Here is a 5,694-nt window from a genome sequence, read left to right on the forward strand (position 1 = left end):
TTTGAAATTTAATCAGGTCTACAAAAGGAACAAAGTGCATTCTTTCGTTTTTAAGGTTCTTTTGAAAGGCTTAATTCTTCATTCACAGCCTACTGCGGGCCTCTGGTCTCAAATTTAGCCCAGGGGATCGAAATTTATTCCGAGCGGTATAGAAACTTAGAGCCCACTAGCCCAGCAAACCCTATTATCCCGTATATAAACCCCCCAGCCGGCCCCCAATCACTCCAGTCCCGCACCCCGCAGCCGCCGCGCGGGCGCGCACGCACTATCCAGCCCCTCACCCTCTCCTCTACACGCGGCAAACCCTAATCCAGCCCCGTCGCCCAAAGCCCCAAACCCTAATCCAGCCCCGTCGAATCTCCCAGCTTGCCGCGCATCCGGTCGATCTCCCACCTCTCGACACCTCGCGTGCGTCCACGGCGGCGCGAACAAGGCGTCGGCAGCGAAGCGAAGGCAAGGGCGCCCATCGAGCGACGGTCGGATCTCCCGGCTCGCCGCGCATCCGGTCGACCTCCCACCTCTCGGCACCTCGCGTCCACGGAGGCGCGAACAAGGCGGCAGCGAAGCGAAGGCAAGGGCGCCCATCGGGCGACGCTCGGATCTCCCATCTTGCCGCGCATCTGGTCGATCTCACACCTCTCGACACCTCGCGTCCACGGCGGGGCGGCGCGAACAGGCGGTGGCAGCGAAGCGAATGCAAGGGGGGGGGGCGGCGGCGGAGCTCTCAGCCGTTCCCACATATCCGACCTGAACCACCCTTTTGGCTCTCCAGCTTTCCATCTCACCCGACTCAGTCCACGGCGTCAGGGTATGCTATTTTATCCTCATTCCTCATTATATCAAACGCTGTCCTCTGATGTATAATTTGTAACGTGATGGGCAAATGCCTACAAGCAATTCATTAGATTGATTTAGTATGTTTTAGTCCTGCTAATTTGATATTAGCCTCTCTATGTACTTGTATGTTGAGTTGCTGACAGAATGGATGGTTGTGTGCGTGCTTTACTTCTCTTAAGCAGAAACTATGATATGATTAGGTAATCTATTATGAGGCCATTCTATGCATAGTTCTAGATCTATGGGTTCACAAATTAAAATAAGTTAATTGAAAGTAAATGGTACTACCTCTATAAAGAAATATAAGAGCGTTTAGATCACTAAAATAGTGATCTAAATGCTCTTATATTTTGTTATGCATGAAGTATTTATGTAAAAACCTAGCGTGCATTTGGTATTCTTTTTGCTTAGAAAATGTTCTTTGTTGGGTGAGCACTTGTATGTGCCTAAGTACTGAAGTTGGTTTTCTGTATGATTATGCAAGTTTCTGTACTTCATATTGACATGACAAACATAACTTGTTAATTTGATACACTTAGTCACAGTATTATCCTGGTTCATTTTATTTTTGTCCACAAATCTTGGCACGTAGTAGTACTAGATATAGGTGTTATACTGCACCATTATCAACAACCCTATCCTGGTAATTGCTCTGAAGCTGTGTTTTTCCCGATAGGCTGTGAAATGTTGAATTGCTGCTCTAATATGTGGTATACTTTTGCTGCAGTTTACAGCTTTTTTAGTTTGTTCAAATTCCGTCTTTTGAGTACATTTTGATACTGAAATTGGAAAATGTGTGTTGATTGTTTGATTTCAAATACGTGTTGACTGCTGATGTGTGTTGATTGTTTTATTTAAAATAAGTGTTGGCTTACTTGTTTTTCTGCTTATGTCGGATAATATAGTAATAAAATTTGACTTTCTGCTTTTAAGGAATGGATCAAGGCCAAACCTTCGACTTCTTGCATTGGATCACCGTCCTCCAGACCCAATTGACCGAATATTGTACTCTTTACTTTGGAGACGCTGCTATCATATGTAGCGACGTTGGTCGCAACTATCTGAAGAGTGCTTACCGGTTTGTCATTGATACTTGGAGGACATTGCTGGCGTGGAATGTTCTCGGTGAGGAATTTCATGGTTGTTAATGGGTTATTCATGATGGACATACCTGCACCATTCACGACTATTGGTGATTTTCAAGACCTCATGACTGATGTTGGAGCCCTGAGCAATGCTTTGCTGCAGTACTACTGTCAAGGGAACATACCTGCACTTTATACTGACCATCTTCATTATATTACCACTATGATCCCATCAGGAATTGGATCTTCACTTGTCTTCCAATCTAGATTCATTTGTCTGATTTACTATCATTTCTCATTCTCATTGACGGATCCCTGGACTTTGCTGCTTGCATCACTTGCAACAGCAAAGAGCCATCTTGGGGATGATGATGCACTTCAATTTAATAATCTCCTTCAACAAGCTTGGAATGATTTATGTATGGGTCAATTTACACCTGTTGGTAAAAATTGGACTGTTCAAGCTGAAAAGAATCCAATCTTTTATGAGGTTATGATCTGGTACAGCAGGCAGGCAGGGTTACCTCCAAGGAATGGATATAGAGGTAATCCTCAGTCATTATACAATTTTGGAAGAAACAACAAGGTTCACGCGCCTGAAAAAACAAAGGTATACATACTACTATGTTTGTTGTAAAAAAGATTGTTATATTTGGGCTGGAGAGGAAAAGCTCTATTGTAAATTTTACATCTGGCTTCTGTCATTCCAGGGGCCTAGGGGAGCTCAGCTAGGGCAGATGGAACCAGTAGCACCCAATGGTGCAGGGCATTGGCGATGGACGATCATTTCTGTTGCAGGGCAAAGGGGATGGGGCTGGGTGTGGCAGCCTGCTCAGGGTCAGTGGTTCTGGCCGGCTGTACCAGGTGATATGCAGTGGCGAATGAGCAAGTGGCCAACTTCCCCGGTGCTGCCTCCACTACCAGCCCAGGTAAGTGGAATGAGGTCTCTTGGTTTCATGGATACATAAAATTTGAGGCATATACATTGAACAGTGTCTTTACATCCAGAGAATCTAGGACATATGCTAGGGAAGGAGTGCGGGATGTTCTTTGCCCATGCCTCGGCCCTTGTCCTCATATTCTTGCAGTGCAGAACACCGGAGTGGTAAGTTTTTGACTCATATTTGTTCAAATTTGGAAGAAAAATGCATAAATTGTAATTAAAATTTGTTCAAATTTGGAAGAAAAATGCATAAATTGTAATATTAAAATTTCTTGTGAATACAGTATCGAGCAGCCTTACAAGAGATACAAAGAGGCAATGGATGGTTGACTGCAGAGTAAGTACACTTGTATTTTCTGACAAGTGAAGCATGATGTTATGGTCTGATGCCATTTTTACACTTGTACATGTAAACGTAGATAGCATATGTATTTTATATCATGTATTTATATTCTTCTGTCATTCAATCTGCTAGAGCCAATTTTTAGTTGCGAAACAGGCCTGAGATAATGACCTACTTTATTTGAGTTTGAATAGGGAACATGAAGTTAGTTTAAAGTGTAGCTTCAGTTCTATGCTTCTCTCGGAGTTAGTTTTTTTAGCTGAAGCTTGCCATTCTGATGGAACTTTGCACACACATATATTTAGAGTAAATTAATAGTAATTACAGGCTCAATGTATATACCATAACAAACTTACCTTAACACCTATGAACTACAATTCAGGGAAAATTTTGTATTGCTGAAACTCCAGGTGTAAAGACCTGTTTCATAGATATAAATGTCTAGATTTCAATTGTTTTTCAAAAGTGCAGTTTTGTGATGCTCTTTTTTGTTAAATCCAGGCCTGCATAGCATACTCAGAAACTCTTAAATCTGCAGCTATGCCGAATTGGCTCTTAATTTCGTAGCTCTGCAAGATCGTACATTAAAAGTGTACAACCTCCGTCCCAAATTACTTGTCTTAGATAGATATATCCGTATCTAGACAAATCTAAGACAAGTAATTTGGGATGGAGATTGTAGTTCAGTAATGCTCTTTAATTTGGGGACGGGGACACATTTCAATGACATATATGTAGCGATCCCAGTCAGGGCCTGCTAGAACCTGCTTCGTTAAGGAACGCTAGAACCTGCTTCGTTAAGGAACACTTGATCTTAATATTTGCCTTTTAGGCTCTGCTTTGGGATGTTCTCCTTTTTGGGAATGTGTTAACCCGGGAGGATAAATGGATAACTGACTATCCTTTATGCACCATCCAACTTGTCTATGATTCCCGCAGGAGGATGTTGCATTTTCCTGGGGTGTATACTGTGCAATTTATGTTTGGAAGAAATAGTTTGGCTTGTTGTTAATAACACATCTGCTATACAGGTCATGCCTGTTTTCTCCCATTACCGAGGCACAGCTGAGATTAGTTTGGATGTTCCAATGCTGGCAAGATTTGAGTTGAAGGCTGCGGCAATGAACTTGTGGGCTGATTCGCAATGCGCTCCAGATTGATCAAATTCTTCAAAAGTTGCACTGATGAGCCCATGCATTGCTGAGTGGATCTTTTTGTAATTTTCTATTGCTTAGATCTACTTACTGAATCAGTGAATCTTATTGAATCGTGTTGCTCATGACTTGTAAAAAATCATCTAACTTCCTGTAGCACCTTACCGGATCTTTTATCAAAAGTTGCACCACTTCGTCTGGAAATATTTATTGGAGAAATGGATGTATCTAGATGTATTTCAGTTCTAGATTCATCCATTTTTATCCATAGGACAAGTATTTTGGGATGGAGGGAGTATTATGTTTGAGTTTTGGAATGGAAGTGTTTTCTTCAAGTAGGAAGTAGGAAACTGATAGCTCCTAATAAGGAATTCAATTGCAAAACAGCAGTTTAGACTGAGTTTGGTTGCTGCATTCGGTACAGATCATTATGCTGTGTTTGGATGTTTGTATTTGGGCTTCGAAACGTGATTTGGTATTGGTAGGGGTTTAATTCAGATGATCGAATGTGCTTTGTGGAGCCTGGAAACCGAGTAAAATGCAGGTATACGTATCACGTACGCCACGTCAGCTGAGGGCCCGCAGTCAGACGACTTGGCCATCACCGGAAGAGGTGAGAAAGTTGTTTCCTACCCTAGCTGCCGCCACCAGCCATGTGACTAGGGAGGCGATCTCTTTCCTCCTATCTCCACCAGTCGGGGCACTGGCCCCCTCTTCCTTTGGCCGCTGCTCTGGCGGCAATCTCTTTCCTCCTATCTCCACCAGTCGGGGCACTGGCCCCCTCTCCCTTTGGCCGCTGCTCTGGCGGCAGAAGGGAGGGGGGACATGTTTCTTTGCAGTTAGGTTTTGGATTTGTAGGTCATGGTGTGTCGTTTGGATGATGGGAGCCGCGCCCGGATGAATAAGGGCCTGACGGCTTTCCACCGGCTTCGAGGAATTATAGAATCTGCAGAGCACCTAATTCTCCATCATTTTAGCCTTGTAGCTCCGCGAGCTGAGTCTAGAGCGGAGAGACTCCGAACACTCCCTAAATCTGCCTCAACTCCACTCCCACACCGGCGGTGCCTTTTATGGCGGCGTATCAGAGTTGTTGGCATTGTGTCTCTGCTGATATCTCAGATCGCCAGTGTTAGGGTTCATGGATGGTGTGTCTTCTACTCTGTCCCCGTTGTTGTGGCGTTGTCTTCGACGTCATGGTGGAGCAGAGAGGTTTTGTCGTTCAAGAGTACGCGCAGACGGTTGTCTACGCAAGTGACAGCTGGAAGATGGAGTATCTTGTGCTGGGTCTGTGGTTGAAGGATGACAATTTTGGTTTCCTCCTCCGACGTCGTC

General features: G+C 44.0%; 1 long non-coding RNA gene across 1 annotated transcript; it reads left to right on the forward strand.

The window, feature by feature from the left end:
- Positions 1 to 228: 228 nt before the first annotated feature.
- LOC125550315 lies at positions 229 to 4,553 on the forward strand. Its single transcript, XR_007301570.1, has 6 exons — positions 229 to 808; positions 1,771 to 2,532; positions 2,633 to 2,851; positions 2,931 to 3,027; positions 3,150 to 3,202; positions 4,240 to 4,553. It is a non-coding gene; the product is annotated as an uncharacterized LOC125550315 (long non-coding RNA).
- The last annotated feature ends 1,141 nt before the right edge of the window (positions 4,554 to 5,694 follow it).

This window comes from Triticum urartu, chromosome 4, assembly GCF_003073215.2.
Source record: "Triticum urartu cultivar G1812 chromosome 4, Tu2.1, whole genome shotgun sequence".
Classification (NCBI taxonomy): Eukaryota; Viridiplantae; Streptophyta; class Magnoliopsida; order Poales; family Poaceae; genus Triticum; species Triticum urartu.